The sequence below is a fragment of the Vulpes vulpes genome, chromosome 12 (genome assembly GCF_048418805.1).
Source record: "Vulpes vulpes isolate BD-2025 chromosome 12, VulVul3, whole genome shotgun sequence".
Lineage (NCBI taxonomy): Eukaryota > Metazoa > Chordata > Mammalia > Carnivora > Canidae > Vulpes > Vulpes vulpes.
The window spans coordinates 137,775,992-137,800,699 of record NC_132791.1 but is presented as its reverse complement, the minus strand read 5'-3'; the positions used below and the strand labels follow the sequence as shown (position 1 = coordinate 137,800,699).

Genomic DNA, 24,708 nt, shown 5'->3' with positions numbered 1-24,708 from the left:
CCCTGTGCTCAGCAGGGCACCTGTTTGAGACACTCTCTTGCTCTCTGTGCCCCTCCCCTGCTTGTGTGCTCTCTCTCTTGCTCACTCCCAAATAAATAGATAGATAGATGTATGTACGGATGGATGGATGGATGGATGGATAGATAGATAGATAAATAAATAAATAAATAAATAAATAAATAAATAAATCTTTTTTAAAAAATCATGAAGGTGGCATGACCGAATGACCGAAGTTTAAGAACCACTTGATTTGGTCAAAAGTTGCAGTATTACACTGGTATTTTTCAAATAGTCTCTTTGGCTGACACAAAAATTGAAATATCTATATTTACAGTGATTATATAGGCCATGTATTTTAAAAGTGTCTTGATTTTGAATATTCTGTGGGCTATCTCCATAAATTACTGCAGCATCCTGGAAATTTACACATTTCAGCATCTAAACTACAATTCTGAGACAGACCAAACAAAACATACATCCTTAAAAGACTGTGTGCTCCAGGTTTTGAAAATGTAGGCACATAAAGTCTTGAAATGTGTGCTGGTGAGGGCTAGAATGTAGACTCACTCTAGATCTGCATGTGGCAAAGCTTCACATACTTGTTCTGGGAGGTGAAAGGTGTCTTAATACATTCTTTTTCAAATTAAGATAAAATTGTCTACTTTATCTTACAAAAACAAACTACAGTCAGCATACTAGCAAAATATTGCAAAAATCTTTCCATGTCCTTAAATATGCCTCTATAGCAGACTGATGGCTCTTTCACATGGATATACATAATTTAAGCAATCTGTCCTGTTGATGTAATTTCAATTCTACATTATTATAAACAATGTATCATCAAAATCATTGCACCCTTATTTATTTCCTCTTGATAAATTGTGTTAACTGTAGAATTTCTGCATCAGAGGATTAAGAATCCTAAGAATCCTCTTAGGTTGAGTTCCCTAAGAAAGAGGCTGAGTACCATCTGAGTGTAGTCAGATTGTTGGGATGCCCTCAAAGTCAACACTATTAGGTGCTGAGGAGAGAAGGAAATAGAGTTGGGGAAAGGGAGTTGTTCAGTTCTGATGCAGCAATGACAAAGGCTTCAGCACATCTCAAGGGGAGTTCTGGACCTACAATGAGCCTTCAGAATTACCTCACCTTGAGGCAACGATGGTGAGCCCACATTAACCAATCAGTTGATGTAGGTTGCTCCCAACCAGGGTAGCTCTCTTTGCCTGAGGGTAATTCCCGAAGAACAGCTCAGTTGAGAGCCAGAGGTAGTAGTGTCCAGCTCCCAGCAGCTGGGGACAGTAGTGCCTGAGTCCTGCAGAGAGGTTTAGGCTTCTAGGGGATGGAGGGATGCAGATAGCTTTAAATTTTGTTATTACCTAATTGCTCACCCAGAAGGTTCTATCAATTCTCATTGCCATGAGTTCATGTAGGAGAATGTCCTTTTTCCTGCTCCCTTATAAAGTCTGAGGAGACACAGAATAGAAATATGCCCTGGGACCACAGAGTTAGGGAATCCTAACCTACCAGCAGCATCGATCCCCCTCTTCTCTGTCATTCCTTAGTGGTCGATTTGTGCTCTTGCCTTGCTAAAACAAATTTATGGCCATGAACCTCAATGGACTCCTCCTTCTGTTTCCTTGCAGTCATACAGTATTTCACTAGTCCGTGCTCTTCCTCACACTCACAGACAAATATTTTATACCCATCTTCTCAACATCTAACGCCATAACCCTGGGTCCTTGCGCATGCAGAAAATTGACACAATTAGATGAAACTTTCAGAAAGTCCTATCCAAACATCTCCACATCTACGAGAATCATTTTTGTTAAAATGATGAACTATACTTGTTCTTATCTGAGGCTGAAGTGTCCCTGGGGATTTACACCCATTACTTCTTGACTGCAGTAGATAGGTTATCCATACGGCAATGCTCTTTCCTCCCAACTCCTCCTTTTCCTTCCCTAGTGGATCACTCCCAGCAGCAGACAAATTGCTATAATTTCTCACAATGAAAGAGAAAAGGCCCTCTCTTGACTTCACATTCTATCACTCTACTTGTCAATTCTTCCTTGCAGCACAATGACTCAAAGAAGTCATTTCTATTCCTTGTCTCCAATTTCTTTCCTCCAATTCCCTCTCAAAATTGATCTCATCTGACTTCATCTCAAAGATAACTTTGTCTTGGCTTTCCTCCTTTTTCTCTGGCTACATTTTCTCTGTCCTCCTGTTGGCCTCCTCTTCTCCCATGACTTATAAATGCTGGAAGGCCCCAGAGCTCAGCCCCTAGAGTGCCTCACTTCTTCCTCTCCATCCCTCCACCAGTGACCTCATTTGGTTTCATGGCTTTGAAACAAAGCAGTATGCTGAAGATTCCCACAATTACATCTCCAAACAGGGCCTCACCCCTCAGCTCCAGGCGTAGGTCCAACGTCCTACTTGGCATTTCTTATTTTATGTCTAATATTCACTTTGAACTATAAATGTCCAAAAGTGGACACCTGATCTTCCTCATCAAATCTCTGCCTTCTACTGCCATCCCCATGGCACCTGACAGCAACTCTATTATTCTAGTTGCTGATGCATCCTGCACACGTCTCCCACTCTCATATTCACATCCATTCTACCAGAAGGTCCTGTGGGTTCCACCATCAAAGCATATCTTTATCTGTCTACTTCTCACTATTTCCACTATTTATGCCATGGTCCCAGCCATCCTCACCATCCCTGTTATAGCTGATTCTCAACTCAACAGCCAGAATTATGTGTCTAAATATAAATTATGTCCTGCCTTCGCTCAAACCTCTGATGATTCCCCTTCTGGCAAAGCCAAAACTCCTTCCCATAATCCATAAGGACTATGTGATCTGGTCCCATGCTCCCCTCAACTTCATCTCTTACTGCTTTCCCATGCCCACTCCATTTCAGCCACCCAGGTAGGCCTCTTAAATGTTCCTTGACCGTGCCAGACACCCTTTCCCACTGGGGCCTCAGAACTGGTGCTACTTCAACCTAGAATGCTCTTTTATCTAGATAGCCCTGGGCCTACCCTCAACCTCTTTCAAGTCTTCGTTTGAATCTCACTTACTTAGTGAGGGCTACAATGAAATAAATTTCAGCCCCGCAGTGGACACTTGGAGCGCACCATGTCAATGCCTGTAGCCCACTTGCATTCAGCATACTTTGTTTTTTTTTAATAATAAATTTATTTTTTATTGATGTTCAATTTGCCAACATACAGAATAATACCCAGTGCTCATCCCGTCAAGTGCCCCCCTCAGTGCCGGTCACCCATTCACCACCAACCACCACCACCCCCCGCCCTCCTCCCCTTCCACCACCCCTAGTTGGTTTCCCAGAGTTAGGAGTCTTCATGTTCTGTCTCCAAACAATCCAATCATGAAATGGGCAAAAGACATGAACAGAAATCTCACAGAGGAAGACATAGACATGGCCAACACGCACATGAGAAAATGCTCTGCATCACTTGCCATCAGGGAAATACAAATCAAAACCACAATGAGATACCACCTCACATCAGTGAGAATGGGGAAAATTAACAAGGCAGGAAACCACAAATGTTAGAGAGGATGCGGAGAAAAGGGAACCCTCTTACACTGTTGGTGGGAATGTGAACTGGTGCAGCCACTCTGGAAAACTGTGTGGAGGTTCCTCAAAGAGTTAAAAATAGCCCTGCCCTATGACCCAGCAATTGCACTGCTGGGGATTTACCCCAAAGATACAGATGCAATGAAACGCCGGGACACCTGCACCCCGATGTTTCTAGCAGCAATGTCCACAATAGCCAAACTGTGGAAGCAGCATACTTTGGAAACACTTCTGTGTCCCACACCGAGTACAGGTACTGGTTACCTCACTGTGCTGCTACTTCAGAGCCACAGAAGACCTTTCCTTTTATGCAAGCACAGCCTGAAAGTTTAGAGAAGTTAAAACTCCCCCAAAGCACCCCTTAACAAATGAAGGATAAGAGCCCCAAGCTCCCCAGTTTGACAGAGGACAGTTGTGGGTGTGTTCTACACAGTTCCTCAGAGGATTTCCAGGGATAGCTGAGCCCCACTTGGTGTAATGAGTTCTTTAAGGTGTCCTGTACTGGCCTGTCTTCCTACACTGGTCACTTTCCCCACTGCCTAATTTTGCTTGCTGGGATTACCTCCCAAATAAACTATACATGTCCAAGTTCTTGTTTCAGGCTTTGCTGGGGAGAACCCAAACTAAAATAAATCCTTCCACAACATTCCCAAACCACATACTTAGCCCTGTTTTTCCCCATTGCACTCATCAACTTCCTATCTAATAACTTAAGCATTTGTTGTTTATTGTCACTCCATTGCAATAGAATATAAGTTCCATGAGGACAGTAAATTTTGTCTGTTTTGTTCATTGATCTATCCTCAGTACCTAGGCTTCTTCCTAGCATATAGTGAGCTCTCCATAAATATTTATTGCATGGGAAACTATCTTGCTCATTCCTTTTTTAAAAGATTTTATTTATTTATTCATGAGAGACACAGAGAGAGAGGCAGAGACATAGGGAGAGGGAGAAACAGGCTCCCTGCAGGGAGGCCGATGTAGGACTTGATCCCAGGACCCTGGGATTACGACCCAAGCCCACGGCAGATGCTCAACCACTGAGCCACTGAGATGCCCTATCTTGCCCATTCTTTAAGAACAAGGACATCATCTTTTAACACAATGCTAGATAAACATTAATTTAAACCTTAGTTCTACGACTTATTGCTGGGTGATCTTGAGCAAATTAATTTCTCTGAAACTTAGTTTCTTCATTGGTAAATGAGTACAATGATGTTTATACTTTTGCCATAAGTGCCTTCATCTGAAGAAAGTACCTAAGGAAGTTTGGGCCCAACAATGCAAGCTCCCTTTCCTCCTCCAACCTGCTCCCCTTGATCACTGAACCATGGTTTAAAGGAGTTAAACCCATGACTCAGCATCTTCTCCCCCTGAATCTTGACTATGTGAAGATTCCTCTGAAGCATATCCTTACGCCCAGTGGAGGTCAGGAAGCCAGGCTTCTTTCAATCCCCCAGTGAAATGCCAATTAGAAGGACATTACCAGCAGGAAGAGCTACTGGAGGAAACCACACACTTATTCCAAAACAAAGATCACTCCGCATGTCATAAAAGCTCAGAAATGTCTTCCAGATGTTGCATACTGGGCCTGCACAGATGTTTCCGATGTCAAACCATAAATGTTGGAAACATAAAACATTTGTGCCCCACAGATGTAGAGATGTAATTATACAGTGGATGTGATAAATCTTTGGGTAATAAAAGACCACAAACTGGCCACATTACATTTTTTTTAATTTGATTTTTCCCCTACATTGGAGTTCCACTGGTATACTTCAAGGTTTTTGTTTTGTTTTAAAATTTGACTGGGAAAAATCACAGGGAAAGAGTTGGATTTACATGGAAAAATGTATTAACAACAGTTCTGAATCCTTCTGGTTTGATGTCTGCACAGTATTCGCCAGCTAGGAAGCAACATCATGACTGATGATGGATTGCTTCAAGGCTTCCCGGTTTGAATCAATGCTGCTCCATGGGTGTGCTGAGTTACGCACAGTGCCTGCCTAATTGAACTCTCTGGGTGCACGGGGGATGGATTCCACCATGAACTCACACTGCCATTCAGGATTCCATGTCAAAGCAACTGTGTTTCTGACGTCTGGAAAATCAGACCTTTCATCACCTCCAAGTATATAAATATATGTATATATCTATGAGAAAGAGACTAAATGTAAACAGTGGGCTTGTGTGCACTCATACATGCAACTCACACACACACACTCATGCACAGACACACACGCACACAGACGCACATGCACACACACAAGCACCCAAACACTTCACATGGAGGCAGGAGAGCTGAAGAACTATACCCAACATAAAGACAGGAGGACAAGGTAGGAAACAAAGACCAACATTATCACATGACCTACCATATTTTCTCAGTGTTTCAACATATTCTCTTCTCCCTATGGCTAAAACACTGTGTTTATTCTTACATACTTTTGTTCAAAATTTATTACATAGTAGCAGAAAAGGATACCAAAACCCGTAAGACCCATTTCAGCCCCCCCTCAAATTGGTCAGACCATAAAAGGAAGCATGTACTGAAGAGCAGTACAAAAATAATTGTGTATCAGGAAATGTGTAGAAGCTTGATCTCCACCCCTAAATTTTTTAAACTTTTATTAGGTCAAAAAATGATTACTTATGCACATAATTTTATTTTTTTTCGTTTTACTGAGATATCACTGACAAATATAAGATATTTCAAGTGTACATTTTGATGACTTGTTATATACCATCAAGGGAAGGATTCCTCCCCCACTGAGTTAATGCACATATTCATCACCTCACATACTTACCTGATTTTTTTGTTTTTGTTTTTGGTGAGCACACTTAAATTCTCCTCTCCTAGAAAATTTCATTTGTGCCTTCAGTGTTATCCACTATAGTCCCCTTCATCAGATGAAGAAGATGCAGTATATTGATACAGTAGAGTATTATTCAACCATGAGACAGAAGGAAATCCTGCCATTTGCAATGAAATGGGTGGACCTCAAGGGCACTAATGCTGATTGAGACAGAGAAAGACAAATACTGCATGATAACACATGTGGAAGGAAGGAAGGAAGGAAGGAAGGAAGGAAGGAAGGAAGGAAAGAAGGAAGGAAGGAAAAAAGAGAAAGAAGAAAGAAGAAAGAAAAGAAAGAAAGAAGAAAGAAGAAAAAAGAAAAGAAAGAAAGAAAGAAAAGAGAGAAAGAAGAAAAAAGAAAAGAAAAAGGAAAAAAAGTGAGAGAAAGAAAACAAAGGAAAAAAATCAAACATACTTTAAAATAAAAAACAGGATGCATAGCTCTTCAGTAAATATTCTTAAAACTCTGATAATAATTCCTTTCTTAATTATAGTCAGTTTGGAAGAGGAGAAAGAGAGATGGAAGGTATAAGCTAAGACATAATAGCAGTAATATCGAACATGGGTTGTACTGGGCTTTAAAAGGTCTTCTCATTACAATAATTATTCTATCCAAAAACAACTCGAATGTCCATCAAAGAGCAGTTAAGTGAATTATGGAACATTCACACAACTAATTTCATACCACACTGAAAATGAATGAACGAAGGAAGGCATGGAAAGAGTGAAATGTAACTATGGGTGAATTTCACAAGCAAATACTGAGCAAGAGAAGCTGGACAGGAAAGAATCCACACTGCAGAATGTTTATGTAGGGCTCAAAAACAGACAAAACTAAACTGAGCTCTTGTAAGTCGGGACAGAGGTTATCTTTCAGAAGAAGGTTCAGGATGGTAACTGGAAGTGCTTGTGGGGGGGCTCCCCAGGTGCCGGCAATATTCTATTTCTTGATATGGGTGGGTGGCATTGAGATGGATATTTTTATTTTGTGAGGACTCGTTAGGCAGTACACTGAGGATCTGTAGGCTTTTCTGAATGTACGTACACTACAATAAAAATGTTTATCAAAAAAGAACCGTGACATCAGATCTACCCTGTTCTATATTACTCCCACATAAACGGGCACTTTTTCAGACCAGATTTCCTGCCTGTTTATACCTCCTGGTGAATCAGTGATGGCTGGCCATCAACCAAGCCAGTATTCCCCATCTGTGGTACAGACAGCGCTAAGTGCCTGCCAGGTACAGACTATGTTTTTCCAGCTTCCCTTGCAGCTCTTACTGACAATGGCTGGTTTTTACCAATAACCAAAGGGATATATGCCTCTTCTGGGCCAAGGCTTTGAACAAGAAGGTATGACTCCACTACACAGAATTGCCTTTTTGGCAGCTGGATATAGATAATTATGACATCCTTGAGGACGCCAAGCCATAAGGCGTCCATAAGCCTGGATCACTACGTGGAGGAGAGTTATTCACTAACCAGGAACAGCCAGTGAGAGTGGTTGTCTGAGCCAAACAACAACAACAACAAAAACAAAAAAAACCTTACACTGTGCTTAAGCCACTGAATTTTGGACATCTCAGTGAATCTTGGACATTCCCTGTAGCGTATCCTACCCAAACTAACTTTTCTGGCATTTCTCTGGGGAAGAAATTAGAATTATTTTCACTTTTCCTTTTTCTTATTTCCTTCCTTTCCTATCTTCCTCTTCTCCACCCGCACCAGCCCCTTCATTTCTCTCCTGTTGGTTTGATAGTTATCACTACACTGCACGGTTCTAAGATCTGAATTACAACCCAATTCACAGACTCTTCAATCCCATCTAACCTGCTAGTACACTCACTGATGTAATGTCTAATCTCAATCATTTTACTTTTTAATTTCTGGAAGTTGTATTGGGTTCTTCCTTGAAACTTCTCAGTCAGGATTTTAGACTTTCTTATAACCAGAGAACAATTCTCATCTTGTTTTTTTTTTTTTTTCTTAGAACACAGTAGAGAGGATTTGTTTTATTACTTGTGTCTGCTAATTCCAGTATCTAAACAATTACAAGTCTATGCTGCCAGCTGTTTCTGCTGATTCCTGCTCGTGATATGTTATTTTCTTGTGTGCCTAGCATTAGAAAATGCTCATTTTCCTTAGGAAATTATTTGTGGAACTTCTCTGAGGCAGGGATGAAGAGAGAATTTACTCCTGTCTCTCTCAGGCACCTGAGGACACTACTGGTTCTGGACAATTTAAAACCAAACTAGCAGATGACATTATTTTTGACCATTAGGGATACTGGATGTGGCTGAAGTATGAGAAGAAAAGTCACTTTTTTCCTACTACCCTCCAGAGTTCTCCAGCTCTGGCCCTCTAAACTGGGCTGATGAAAGACAGATTAACTAAAGGAAAACCAACAGAAGTTGATCAGCATGTGCCTCACAACTCATCTGGAGACAAAATTGCTTTCAAGCTAGGAGCCTGTGAAACCAAAAACATTATGTGCTTCCAAAATATAATGGTGGGACAAGCACAGGACAGACATGCTTATTCCACAAGGGAGAAATATGAAGAGAGAAAGGTGACAGGTACCCAGCAAGTCCCAAATCAGCTCCCTGAGGTCTTAAAGCTCAAGAATAAACAACTTTGGCTTGGTATTCTGTCTTTTAGACCAACTAGGGTGGTCACCCAGACAGCTTGGGGGTGCTCCCCCACCCAGCTCTCTGCAGCAGCCCCACCCAGGCTGAATCCTAGTGTTGTCTCCATCAGGGTGAGAGTTCTGTACCCAGGGCTCCCCCAGGTGGCCCCACCCCAGGGCTCATCAGGGCATTGGCCACACCCTTCGAAATTGAGGTGGTAGACGCAGCTCTGTCCTGGGATCCATGCACTCTGGGCCTGTGGTGGTAGTAGCAGCCCATGGATCTCTGAATTGCCTTTGGGGTCCTTCTTCCCTCACCTTGAAGAACAGCACGCATTCACACTAAATAGTTATTGGTCCTGTAGGATCTAAGAATTCAGTAGTCTTCCTTGCTCTTCCATTTTTTTGTTTCCTATAGCCCCCGCTGCTCCTGTTTCTCCTGGTATAATCCCATCTCTATTGTTGGCTTTTGTGGGGGGCAGGGTGGGGGTGGATGATTAAGTCAATGGGTCACATGTACACTCATCTCTTTATCAAGTGATCATTCTGCTACACCCTTAGTGTTCTCTTCTAAACACACTTTCTCATTTTTTGTAATGTGGACAGGCTGAGAATTTCCCAAATCTTAAAGTTTTGCTTAACAATTCTGTCTTCAAGGCATTTATTTTTCTCGCGTTTTACTATACACAGTCAGGAGGAGCCAAGCTGCACCTTCAACACTGAAGTTACAAATCTCTTCAGCTGGTCTCATCAATAAATGGTGTTGGAAGAACCGGACAGCAACATGCAAAAGAATGAAATCAGACCACTTTCAGGATGCCTGGGTGGCTCAGTTGGCTGAGCATCTGTCTTAGGCTCAGGTCATGATCCTGGGGTCCTCAGATTGAGCCCCATGTTGGGCTCCTTGGTTAGCAAGGAGTTTGCTTCTCCCTCTCCCCTTGATCCTTCTTCTCTGCTCACACACTTGTGCTCTCTCTCTCTCTCTCTCAAATAAATAAAAATCTTTTAAAAAGAAAGAGAGAAAGAAATTGGACCACTTTCTTACCACATACAAAAATAAATTCAAAATAGATTAAAGACCTAAATGTGAGACGTGAAACCATAAAAATCCTAGAAGGGAACACAAGCAGTAATTTCTCTGACATCAGCTGTAGCAAACTTTTTTCTAGCTATGTCTCCTGAGGCAAAGGAAATAAAAGCAAAAATAAACTACTGGGACTATATCAAAATAAAAAGCTCTGCACAGCAAAGGAAACCATCAACAAAACTAAAAGACTACCTACAGAACAGAAGAAGATATTTGCAAATGACATATCCAATGAAGTGTTAGTATCCAAAATATAAAAAGAACTTATAATTTTCAACACCCAAAAAGCAAATAATCCAATTAAAAAATATAAGATTTGAACATTTTTTTTCAAAGAAGACATTCTGATGGCCAACAGACACATGAAAAGATACTCAACATGACTCATCATCAGGGAAATGCAAATCAAAATCACAAAGAGATTTCACCTCACACCTGTCAGAATGGCTAAAATCAACAACACAAGAAAGACCAGGTGTTGGCAAGGATGTAGAGGAAAAGGAACCTTCTTGCATTGTTGGTGGAAAAGCAAATGGGTCAGCCACTATGGAAACAGAATGGAGATTCCTCAAAATGCTAAAAGCAGAACTGCTCTATGGTCCAGCAATCACACTACTGGGTATTTACTCAAAGAATACAAAAATACTAACTCAAAGACATACATGAACCCCTATGTTTATAGCAGCATTATTTACAATAGGCAAATTATGGAAGCAGCCCAAGTGTCCATCAGTAGATGAATGGATAAGGAAGATGTGGTACGTGTACATCTGAATATTACTCAGACATAAGAAAGAATAAAATCTTGCCATGTACAACAACATGGATGGACCTAAAAAGTATTATGCTCAATGAAATAAGTCACAGAAAGACAAAATACATATGATTTCACTCATATGTGGAATTTAAGAAACAAAACAAATGAGCAAAGGGGAAAAAAAGAGAAAAACAAACCAAGAAACTGACTTTCTACAGAGAACCACAGATGCTTACCAGAGGGGAGGTGGATAGGGGGATGGGAGAAAAAGGGGATGGGGATTAAGGAGTGCCCTTGTCCTGAGGAGAATTGGGTGATGCATAGAATTGCTGAATCACTGTACTGTACACCTGAAACTAATACAACACTGTATGTTAGCTAACTGGAATTAAAATAAAAACTCAAAAAAAAAAAAAGAAATTTATAAAGGCTTTCAGGAATGAAAACAAGAAATCTCTTTAGCTAAATATCCAATGTCATGCTCAAAGATTCTACCTTCCACAAAACACTGGAACTTGAACATGGGTCAGCCGAGTTCTCTGCCACTTTACCAAAAAGGATTGCCTTTTCTCCGCTATCCACTCACATGTTCTTCATTTCTGTCTGATACCTCGTCAGAAGTGGTCTTTATCATCCGTATTTCTGCCAACATTCTGTTTGGTATTTATATTTATATTATTTATTATTATATTTATATTCTCTAGGAAGAGCAATACTCTCCCTCCAGCTCTCTTCTCTTTCTGAGCTGGTACTTGAATTACCATCAATGGTCCATTGGGTGCAGGATAGGCTTTTCCTAGTATGACCTTCAAACTCTTCCAGCCCATACCAATCACCCCATTCCAAAGCTACTTCCACACCTGTGGCACCCCATGCCTCAGACCCAATTTCTGTCTCAGTTCAGCTGCTGTTACAAAGGACCACACAGACCGGGTGGTTTGGAGGACATTTATTTCTGACAATTCTGGAAGCTGGTGAGTCCAACATCAAGGCACCAGCACCAGGCATCAGCATATTTGGTATCGGTTGAGAACCTACTTCCTGACTGATACATGGCCAGTTTCTCATTTTATCCCCAAACATGGTAAAAGGAAGGCAACACAACTCTCTTTAGGGTCCGTTTTATAAGGGCACTCCATCCCATTCATGAAGCCTCCATCCTCATGACCTAATCACCTCCCTAAAGCCCACCTCCAATTACCATCACATTGGAGGAGGATCTCAACACATGAAATTTAGGGGATCACATTCAGTCCACTGCACATCTTCATAGAAAAAACTGGGAATTTCTTATCTCCATATACAGTGAAAAATATATGTTTGGTTATGACAGTCAAAAATGAAAATCACTAACACGACCAAAAGAAATACAGAACTTTTAAACTGATAAGAGAAAAAAAAAAAAAAAAGAATGAATGGTAAATAAAATCAGCTGAGACGTCAAAATAAACAAAGGTGAATCAAAGTAAAATGAACAGTGAACAAAAAGATGAGTATAATAAAACTAAGTATCATATGTTAAACTGAATGTGAACAGGACAGATTATCCCAGTGAATGAGACTGTCACACTGAGCTAAAACATAGAACCCAGATATATATTGTTTATAAGGAGCACTCTTAAAAATGGGAAGGAAATGTTGAAAAGAAGGAGATGAACAAAGGATGGCTAGCAAATGCAAATTAAAAAAAAACAGGAATGCCAATGTTAATACCAGACAAGGTGGGTCCCAAGGTGGGACCCAGGGTTAAGTCCCAGGTTCAGGGACTTACTGAACAGAGTAAGTTGGAACACTGTGTAATAAGGAAAGGGCAACTTATGATAAAGAAACAATGATCGTAAACCTGAATGTTCCCTAAAAATACAGCACCTAAGTACATAATATTAATTATTAGAGATTCAAAGGATCTTTGATTTTAAAAAAAATCCCGGAAATTTTACATGTTTCTTTTCCAAAATCAGTTCCAGGAGTCAAAAAAATAAGGGTTTTTTTGACCCAAAATAATTTTTATAGTTTTCTTAAAATATTTTATTAGTTTATTCATGAGAGACACATAGAGACAGAGACACAGGCAGAGGGAGAAGCAGACTCCCTGTAGGGAGCCCGATGTGGAACTCGATCCCAGGACCCCAGGATCACACACTAGGCCCAAGGCAGACACTCAACCACTGAGCCACCCACGTGTCCCGAACACAAAATAATTAAATAATACCTAAAGGTCTGTATTACTTTCCCCACATCCATGGACCTTTCATAGAAACCAATCACACACACAAAGAGAGCTTCACAAATTCAAAGAGGCAGAGGGTGTTCAGGTGATTTTCTCTGAGCATAATCCAGTAGAAGTGTAAATAAAATAATATGTCTGAAAAACACCTTCACGAATTGGAAATGAGAAAACGCTTTTCTAAATAACTCTGGGATCAAAGAGATAGGAAATCAAAATTGAAATTACTAGCTAGTTAGATAAGAAAAGGAAAAAACTCATCACACCAAAACATGTGTAGCAGCGGGAGCTTTCCTCAAAGAAAAGCAAATAGCCCCCAAATGCTTTTATTACTGCAGATAAAAATTAGAATTTATTTATTTAAAAACAGAAATAGAGAAGTAATAAATAAATCAACAGGTTTCATCTTGGGAGAATAGAAACAATAGAAGAGGCCAACTTCTGACAACACTAATCAGGAAAAAGGAGATAAGAGTGACAAAAGTAAAACTGGGATCGAGAAATGGAACACAGCAATAAATATCAAGTATAAGCAATAATGAAATGTCTAAAACTGATGAAATTTACAACAATATAGAAAAAGTAAAATTACTAAGGGGATTCCCCCACCTCAGCCCCTGCAAAAAAAAAAAAAAAAAACAAAAAACAAAAAAAAAACACCTGAAAACCTGATTAGGCTGAAAGGAATTGAAAATGTTTTCAGAGAGCTTATCATCTAACAAGGCCCAGGAGTAAAAAAAATGTATGGGGTAAGAAAAGTCAATGTATAAGGACCAAAAACTCACAAGAATGCATCAATTCTTCGTGCCCCAGTCCATTGTCTGAATTGAAAAACCAAAAAACTGTAGCAATCAAAAGAAATGAAAGGCCAACATAATGAATAAGGCAAAACAAAACAAAATGAAAAGCAAGAAAAAAATCTTCCAACAGAATACTCAGAAAAAGAATTCCTTAGAATATTAAAAGAATACCCTTCTTTAAGATTTAGCTAAAGGACGCAAAATGATTTAATTAGAAGAAATCTAATTAAATGCACCACACACTTTTTTTTCAGCACTGGTAAGGCTGTTGTTAAAATTAACGTTTGTCACTATAATAATTGGGAGAAAAATTGAAAAATAAAAGGTCTCTCCTTAATATGACAAGTTGCAAAACATTGCATAAGGATTACTACCCTCACACTACTTAGTAAAATTCTCTGCCTTCGTGGTGGGTACCCCATAAAGCATTTACTCAGGTGAACCAAATGCTTAATGGCGAGTGAATGAATGATCCAGAGAGTGACCAGCATCGGGTTTCAGAGAGGGAGGCTCAGCAAAGGCCCAGGAGTCAGATTTTAGATATTTACAAAGAAGAGAGGAGTGTCTTCCCCAGAGGGGAAAGCCAGGAGCACGGAACACAGAGCAGCAGGATGAAGGGGCAGTTCTGAAACCATTTCTTCTCTCGTGGGCACAGTGAGCCCCTGGGATTTTGTTGGGATGTGAGATGTCTGGTCCTAAGGATATTCCCCTGAGGGGAGTAAGGAATCAAAACGCAAACCCTGCAGCAAGATGAGCGGTGAATTGTCTATACTCATGGTTTAGGTTGAGATCTGCCATCTGAAGGAGTGGGAAGAAGAGGGGAAGGGCAGGCAGGGGGTAAGGGGAGGAAGAGTGGGTTCGGCTCTGGGTAAAGGCCACAGTACTCATTCTCGGACTCATCCCTGCAGCTGATCCAGCTCCGAGGCCTCCCGATTTCACACTCTACCTGTCTCCCCAGTCCCAATCCCCTCCTCCCTGGTGCCCTCATTTGCACCCTCTCCTGCCTAGACTTTCTCAACCGCACAACCTGGAGGACTTTTCAAGTATTTTTCACATCTACTCCAGCCCCTAAGATTTGTTCTTCAAAACAAAGCTTGGACAGTTGTTTAGCTGAAAATATAGCATTCTCCCTGACTCTAGGTTTCTGTGTCTCACTCTTCTGTCTCTGTCTCTTCTTACACTATCTCTGTCTCACTCTTTGTCTCTGCCTGTCTCTGTCTCGGTCTCTGTATCTCTCTCACACACACATACACACACTCAATGAATATTTGCTGAGTTCTAGACATTGGAAATAGCAATTTTGACTTTCCTTCCCTCACAGAGGTTCTATCTAATAGAGGAGGCAGTAAATAGACACAAAAGGTAGGACATGTCAGCTCGGCTCGCTATCCTGAGCAGCGACCCTGCAGGGTAGGAGGAGAGGCAGCATGAGGGTCAGGGCAGTGGCAGGAGGAGGTGACCTTGACCAACAGGTGCACGCTGCATTCTCAGGCTGGAGGCAGAAATGGCAAGGAGGGGGCAGCTGAGCCTACAGTCTTAAGGACACCCACCTTCACATTCTGAGAACTTGTGGGTTCACACGGGCTTTACCTGGCTTGGGGCAAGATTTCTAAACCTGCTGCTTGACTTCAACCCCCCAACTCCCATTTTTGCTCTGAGCACTGAGAAGATAATAAAATTCTTCTTGGGATCAAGTGATCAGGTTTGTCTTGCTAATTTTAGAACGTTAAAAAATGTTGGACCACAAGAATAGAAACTATATTGGAAACTACATTCTCAAATAGACTCTTTTTTAGGTAAATAAAAGTCACTTGGCTCTTAGGGACTGTATTACACATAGTTTCCTCAGATTTTTCTAGTACTGAACCCTTTGGAAATATATATAACTGGCTTAGAAAAATAAAATGTGGCTCTCTTTCCATCTATCCCTTTGTTGTTGTTGGTTTTTCCACTACTAGGAGCTTTTATAAACAATTCTCAGGACAATTTAAGTTAGGTAGAAAGAGCCTTCAGCCTCTGGACTGATCTCAGCTTTAATTCTAGAAAACTTGCCACAGTCCAGATCAGAGCACTAACCTGCAGGGGATTCCTTGTTCCCCATTAAAACCAACTTTTGCCTACAGGTAAGTAAATGAGATATAAATTGGAACATTTACTGTGTGTATGTCTCAGGAGCTTTAAAAATTTTCCTATCATACAAAAAAGGAAGGGGGTACTTTTCCGGAGAGTTGGCATTCTGAAATATAGACAACTTTGCAATAAAACTCGGTATCTTGTTTTTATAGGCTGTCCCCCAAAAAAGATCCTTTGTGAAGGTTTTTCAAGTTCCAAGAGAGGAGCCATAGAACGATGTAGGGTTTAGGGTAAAATAAAAAAAAATGTAATGGTTGGTATGAGAACTCAGTAATGTCATTAAATATAAGGAAATTTGGAGGTTGCCATAATCCCATTATAGATGGGAAATAATCGAAAATACCAGGAGTTTGAATAAACCACCACAGACCACAAAAAAAGACGTGTTACCAGTAGAAATGCAAATGTGAGCAACAGGAAAGGTCCCGGAGAGTATTTTTTACAGATATGCAACATTTCATAGAACAAATGTTACTTAAAGAGCATGTGTGTTTCTCCATGATGTGTAGAGAGGAGTGATCATTTTTTTCCATTTTAGAAACAGGTCATTTTCTTGATTTAAATTTAGATTTTTCTATTAATGTTTTATCAGTGAAAGAAGCTATTCCAAAAATAATTTGAACGACCATTGTAGAAGACTCCAGAGCCAGCACACAAAGGCTGCTTTGGGGTGGCGTTTTTTTTTTTTTTAACACATCAAACAAGTCTGAATTTGTGGGGATGAACATGTTCTAAAGTTGATTGTGGTGATGACCACACAGTTCTGGAAACATCCTCAAAGCCATTACATTATATACTTTGTGTAAGTGAATTGTATGGAATGTGACTTGTGTATCACTTATGCATCCCACCTTCTGTGATCAGAAGCAAATGCTGGGCTGTGAGAGCATCAGGGAACTGGGAAGCTTGTAGGGGTGGATTTTTAGCAAGACTTAGTGCCAAGCAAACATTAGGACAGGTCAAGCAGGGTGTAGGCACTGATTTCACCTCACTGACTTTCAGCGTATCTTGTCTGCTTCTCTTCCCTGGATGCCTGCTTGCTGCCTCAAACCCCCTTCCACAAACTTCTCCTGATTGTCCTAATTGATCTTGTCTCTCTTGTTCATAATATTGAGCCAGATTGTGGATGTACTGCTGCCTATTATACTTCTTTTTTAGAAAAGAAAAAAGATTCCCCTACTCCCCTCCTTAAAATTAAAGAGTTCTTGATTCCCTAGCTGAACTTAAAAGTTCTTTATCATTTTTTCATTTTTTTTATTTTGTTTTGATGAAAAACTGCATTGCCTTTTTTTTCCTTACTGGGCAACAGTGGAGTGAGTGGTGCGGGCAGGGGGGGAGGGGGATGGGTGTGATGGGTATGTGTTTCAGGAAAGCCTCACTCAAGAACTATGCTATAGTAAACCTCTCAGAGTTTGGGTTGGTTTTGTTTTTTAATTTTTAAAGATTTTATTTATTTATTCATGAGAGACACAGAGACAGAGGCAGAGACAGAGGCAGAGGGAGAAGCAGGCTCCCTGCAGGGAGCCTGATGCAGGACTTGATCCCAGGACCCCCGGATCACGGCCTGAGCCAAAGGCAGATGTTCAACCATGGAGCCACCCAGGTGTTCCAAAGGTCTTTTATTGTTGTTGTTGTTGTTTTTAATCTACAGCCAGGTTATTCGGTTGTAGGGTTTGGTCAGGGAAACTGAAACAGGCTATTGTCTTGATTTAAAACATGTCAGAATTATTTGTGGGCCTCGGATACTTGTAAGAGACCGTGAATATTTGAGCTTGGGCCACGTGAAACTCACTTCACATCATCCTCTGACTTCTTAGACACGATTCCTCCTTAAATAGGACCATTCTTTCAAAATCCAGAGTTCAAACTTAGAAAACAGTCTCAACCAAAGGGAGAATACTTGCAAGGTCAAAGAGACTCAATGTCATAGACATCTATGGTAGTGAGCTGGTTTCATAAATCTTTGCCATGTAAATGAAGTCACTGAGCTTACTGGAAAAATGTGGCTAAAACCCCCTATTTTGTAAGATTATGGTAGATTTGTTGGAAAGGGAATGCGAGGCTCTCCTCCTTTCCTCCCTCCCTCCTTCATCCAGAACAAACTGGCTCCAGGAGAAGCTCTGCCCAAAGGTCCATCATTTCATTAAGTACCCCCCCATTTTTTTTTCAGGCATGAGCTCATTGCTTTCAGTTAACTAGTAATAAATGATTTGTAAGGAGCAACTTACATCAGTGCCTTATAAATAACCACCAACTGCTACATTTGACTTCCTCGAAATGTTGACTCAGACACTGGATGCGCGCAAAAGTACCAGCCCTGCAACCTCTCAATCCCTTGATGCCAGACAAGTGAGAGTAAGTGCACAGAGTCTGTCAAAGGGACGGGTGGCACAGCATTCCGCAGATATAGAACTGCTTTGCAAGGTGTCACTATGCTCTGAAGCAGGGGAGACAAAAGCAGAGTGGCCCACGCTTCTGGGGTGGTGCGGTCCCCATGGATTTTCCTTACTGATTCTTCAGTGACGGGCTTCCTCTCCCACAATCATCAGAGCCCTTCACACGTGGGGTCCCTCATGGGCTGCTCTCAAGAGCCCCCAGATATAAGGGGCTGAGTTTGCCATGTCCATTGCTCAGGTGACAGCGGCCAGTGTCCCGCACTGGAGAGTAACAGGGCCCCTCCTCTCTGCCACCTGCACATGAGGAAGAGTAACTGGATCTATTTGCAAAGCAGAGCTAGAACTGGAGGGTTTACAAGGACAGAATATGGCTTTTTGGCTTAATCCAATCATCTGATGACACACACACCCCCCCACCACCACCTGCCAAATTGTATCAAAAAGAATTATTTTTTTAGTTAGAATGCAAAGAATGGAGGCCGAACATCAAAAGATCTGAGCTTGAGGTCTCTGCTCTTTCCTAACCAAGGCTCTCGGGGGACTCACTCCAACATGGTTTCTGCAACAGTCAGCTCAGATTGCCTGAAATGCCTCTCCTTACCCCACTCACAGGCTTGTAGCAGGGATGAAATGAGAGTGCAAGTGTGCTCTCAACACAATGAAGTGCTGTGCAAACATTAGGTATGGAGACCACACACCCACCTAAGAGCCCAAAGCCATTCCCAACACATCCATATAGAATTCTTAGCCCTGAAATCCTGTCTTTTACCCTGTAGTAGATGGAATCATCAGCTAAGGATGCCACATTCTACTTCTTTCGGAGAGACTAGTTAAGTCCTGCTTTGGTGGACAGACTTCTCAGCAATTCCTTATTGTATGCAAAGAATATGGCAATTTGGCAATTACTTGCTTTATAGGATGGAAGGATGAATGTATGCATGGGGAAGTGAAAACATCAGGTGGTATGATATATTCCCCTCAAAGGATTATCTGGATATCAGAAATCGACATGTCAAAGAAATAAGCTTGTGATTTTAAAGAAGTGGGGGTCTCCTGGGGGGCTCAGTCAGTTGAGCATCTGACCCTTGATTTCAGCTCAGGTCACGATCTCAGGTCATGGAACCCAGCCCCATGTCAGGCTCCACCCCCAGCAGGGAGTCTGCTTGAGGATTCTCTCCCCCCTTCGCCTTCTGCCCCCCCCCCACTTGTGTACTCTCTCTCTCTCTCTCTCAAATAAATTAATAAATTTTGTTTTTAAAAAAGTAAAAAAGGAAATAAAAGATGAGGGACACATGCCTGGTATCCCTACTCCATATCCCTCTACAAAGACCTAAGAAATATAAAATATGGGAAATTCTTCATGACTGCCAGAAGCTCTAAATAGAAAGAGATGTCCCTAAAACGTTCGTTCTCTTGGATTTTCAAAAAAAAAAATCCCTTTGTCCTCCTGCAATGTATGGAAATTTCTAAAACTTTTGCTTCACCTCTCTTACATAATATTATTGTGGTGCCAATTTTAGCTTTCCTAAAAAGCAAATTCTTGTAAGTCCTCTGATACACAATAAGCAAACAATACAATTAATGAGTATGAGTATGTAATTATTAAAATCATGCCTCGAATGTATATGAAATAACTTGTTGAGACATTCATGACGTATCTTGGAGAAAAAGTAGTATAAAACAATCTGTTCACATTTGGGGGAACGATCTGTGTGTGCTTACATAGGCACAGACAAGTGACAATTATATGTAGCTTTCACCTGGAGCTATAAACCTATGTCATATTTCTACCCTTCTTTTCACATAACCTGATTTTTAAATTTTTTTCCCAAGAATTGTGTATTTATTGTACTGGGGGAAAAATGGAAGAAAACCAAATCATTTTAAAGAGTTAAAGTTTTATCTTTCGCTCTACTCTTCCCCAAGACTCCCAGAGGCAGGGAACCCTCCTGCTCACCTGCCAGTTGTGCCAGGCCAGGCCTCTTTCTTGAGCTCCATTTTCCTCAGTGTCCTTTCAGTGGTTCCACAGCCAGACAGGGCTCCAAGCTTAGGCTCCCTCTTGCTTCTAGATGGGACTGGAAACCTCCAGAAATTGCTAGAAGGCTTCTCTTATGGGAGAGGAAGTACCGTGGTCAAGGGGCAGGTGGGGATTTCCCGGAATGGGTGGAACATCCATTCGAGGAATGGAGAATTATTGTCCAAAAATCCAAGTAGGATTTTTGTCTTTCATGGGGCGTGTGTGTGTGTGTGTGTGTGTGTGTAGGATTAATTCAATGTCACAGAAAATTGTTAACATTGGCTTTGTTTCTGGGTTATTGGAGCCTTAACAAAGGAAAAAAATCTGTAAAGGCTCAGCTTAATTGTGTAGAGAAACACAAGTAACAGGCACTTATGCGATCTGGTCACCATTCATTCGTAAAGGCTTTCCAGCACAATAACAATTATCCATATTGTTAAATATGTGGATATCGCCAGATTAATTCTGCTGTAAGTTTTAATTAGTTGCAACACAAAACTGCTGGCATGTGCTCAGTCATCACAGTTGGCTGTCCCTGCGGCATTATCATTTGCTCCCAACTTTGAGAAACTTCAGAGAACATTGGTCATGATGGCAAGACAGGTCCAAATGCACTTCATCGCTTTCTGCATGATTATCACTACAGTACTGGTCTGGTATATTTCCCCAAATCCTAAATATCAAAGCTGTATTAATTCTTAAAAAGCTAAAATGCATTTCTTATTGTTTCTGACAAGTCTCCCAATTCCTTATTGTTCATTTCGCACCAATATACCAACCAGATGGCTTATATTCATCTTATTTACACTATTTTTTCAAGCCAAACAGTATTAATCCAATAGTATAAACTGATCCATGTAAACTTCTCACTGCCCAAGACCTACAGCAGCCTGTTCTCTTCTTTCTTGCCCCTGGTTGGATCACCTTGTGGTCCTCCGTCCATCTGTCCAGACTCTTCATCCCTAGTTCTGTTTCATCCTTCTCCAGGGTCTTCTTCCCATTCCACCGAAGCCTCAGTGGGTGGTCCTCAGAGTCCAGGCTTGGCACCCTCTCTTTTTCAGAACATTTCCTTGTCCTGATGCGGCTGTTAAAAAACTATTTACTGAAATAGAATCACCCACATGTGGAGATGTCCTGACCCAGCAGACAGATGATTCTGGAACTTAAAAGGTCTATTGGTCCTTCTCTGCATTTATTGCCCCCATTGTTATGTAACTCCATCAATCAATCAATGTATATTTACCGAAGGGCTGAGAGGTACCTAGTATTCTAGGGAATACTAAAGAGCATAAGATCTGCACTCGAGCATGTATCATATGCTATTTGGAAAGGGAGGAGTTGACATGGGGAGATTAACCCAAGAAACAAACATATAGAAAATCACACACACACTCAGACACACACACACACACACACACACCCTCAGCTGGGTCTGCTGTGCATACAGTAAGGTGCAGTGAAGTCAGATGGAATGATGGGAGGCAAGCAGGTCGAAAGAAGATGGATCTGACCAGACTCTGAAAGACGGATGGATTAAGGCTCAGGTGTGAGGCTGAGACAAGTCTGATCGTGTTGAAGGCAACAAAACCCCTGCAGAATGTCTGGGAGTGGGGTGTTACATGACATGCTGAGAGTTTCATCTCATAAAGATTTCTCCCATGGTTCTTTACACCTATTCAAACCTTGCCACTGCCTAAGCCTGATGGAAATGGGACTTGTTTTGATGGTGGGGATTAAAGCAACTCGATTGGAGTTTTTACAAAATACCACAGAACAGAGAGCTTTGTCATTAAAAAAGATAAAACAGACAGGGAATCCTGGTTGATTCAGTGGGTAGAGCATGTGACTCCTAATCTCAGGGTTGTGAGTTCAAGTCCCATGCTGAGTATGAAGCCTACTTAAAATTAAGAGAGAAGAACAGAAGAGAAGAGAATAGAGAGAAGAGAAGAGAAGAGAAGAGAAGAGAAGAGAAGAGAAGAGAAGAGAAAGAAAAGAGGAGAGAGAAGAGAAGAGAGAGAAGAGAAGAGAAGAGAAGAGAAGAGAAGAGAAGAGAAGAGAAGAGAAGAGAAAGAAGAGGAGGGGAGAGGAGAGGAGAGGAGAGGAGAGGAGAGGAGAGGAGAGGAGAGGAGAGGAGAATAAAATGGCCAACTAAGGGAGAGGAGAGGAGAGGAGAGGAGAGGAGAGGAGAGGAGAGGAGAGGAGAGGAGAGGAGAGGAGAGGAGAATAAAATGGCCAACTAACTTAATCTTCCCATTTTACAGGTGAAAACAGAGGTGTGCAAAGAACTTAAAAAGCATGCCCAAAGTCTTGAGGCCAGGAGTGGGTGGGCAGTACTCTGCACCCTTAATATAATATTCCCAAAGCTAACATGTGAATGAACCTCACGTTCAGAAGGGGAATCCTTTGGTAGGGAGATTCATATGAATTGTCCTTGTATGAATTCTTATTATGAATTTTCCTCCTTGAAAAACCAAGTCAAGAGTTCCCCCAACAAAAGACAACAGGGATTTCAGGGATACCCTTTCAGTGAATATGGATAAATATACATAAAACTAAATCCAAGCATTACTTCCTGACATGAAGAGTAGATGTTAGGTGAAATAATTTCAAAAATATATACCACCAATGAAAATATAAGCAAAATATACATAGAAACACACACACAATATGGGGACACCTTGGGGGACTGGATAAAACACTGATCAAGACAATGATGCACTGTGGACACCTCACTGAGAAAAAGTGCCAGGATGTAGAATTTTTCTCCTCTTAACTGTTCCTCCCGAAGCCAAGGAACCCCTAAAATTGTTAAGAATTCCAGACACCCAGACAAGCAGCTCTTCTTCCTAACGAGGACCTTCCTTCATCTGGCTCCCTCTCACCTGTCTGCCTGGATCTCCATCCTCCAACCAACCAGCTTTGTCACATGGCCCTACCTGTGCTCTGCTTTTATGTCCCAGACCTGGCTCCTCTCTTCCAAAACACCTACTCTCTCTCCTCTGCCCATCTACAGCCATCCAGCAGAAGTCCAACCTTCTCAAGAAGTCATCCCTGCCTGCCCGCCCCAGCATCCTGCCTTGTGCACTGGTCCAGAGGCCATGCCGGCCCATCTTTCCAGCTCAGCATGTAAGCTCTTTCAAGGCAGGAAGAGTGGATATCACGTTTTTCCAAATATCCCCTTCCTGTGGAGCTCAGTATTTGTCTTCATTTCAGTACCAGTGCCATGCATAAACCACCTAATAGATCCTCTGCAAAGAGACAGAAATCAAACCTGAACAGTCTCGCATTTGCTCCTGCTTGCAAATCTTGCACACAGTCTATTGCTAGACAAGAGACTGAACCAGGTCCTTTGTTAAACCTGCTTCCAATCTACTATAGTGCATGCGTCTTGTCTCGTTTTGGATTTACAGAGAAGTTAGCAAATTCTGTCCTCTCTTCGCCCTGGAAGGAAAGCAACAATCAGATGACTGAAGACTGTGGAGGACTGTGGTAGACACCCTCTTCCTAAATATATATGTATTTTGGATGGCAAGGAGGCAAGCAGGAAGAAGGAGAACATTACAACCCAAAGAAAACAGGGCTGCGTGCTAATGGCGGTGGCTTACAGGGAGCACTGCAGGATGCTAAGACATGGAGCATGACTAGACCACTCGAAGGTCAACCAGCCAACACCAGGAAATGGAGCAGATGCAGAGCAGAATTTGCCCAGCCTATGAGCAAGGGCCTGGAAAGAGAGAGGCCTGATAAAGGCAGCCCAGTCAAGAGAGAGAAGCATTATGTCAATATTTAGACTACCCCAGAGAGACAGATGAAACCTGGAAGGGGGGGAGATTTGTGGTCCAGAAAGAGCTTAGTACTCGGGGTCCGGCCTGAAAGGAGGGGAGAGAGTTGGTCCATGCTGGTGCCTCAAGCCACCCTAAATGAGGTCAAGCAATAACTCTGTACCTCTTGGCCTCTGTCAGACTGTAATACAGTGTCTTTTGGCCTCATAACTAGCAAACTTGACTCTCCTTGCAGAAGATCCTTGGCTGACAGGACCTAGGATATTGCAATTTGGGGTTTCCCTGGAGCCGTTTCTTCCCGCAAGTATCTGGGGAGAGTACATCTCTTGACACTGGTATTAATGCCGCAAATACTGTTCTGGCATGTTCCATGGGGGCACTAGTACCACAGAGGACTCTGGGCAGCACGTGCCGGGGCGT

At 41.7% G+C, this 24,708-nt stretch overlaps 1 long non-coding RNA gene across 1 annotated transcript in view; it reads right to left on the bottom strand.

The window, feature by feature from the left end:
- LOC112924748 (uncharacterized) overlaps positions 1 to 24,708 on the bottom strand; it is a 111,654-nt gene that overhangs the window by 33,339 nt on the left and 53,607 nt on the right. The gene's annotated exons all lie outside the window — the stretch shown is intronic.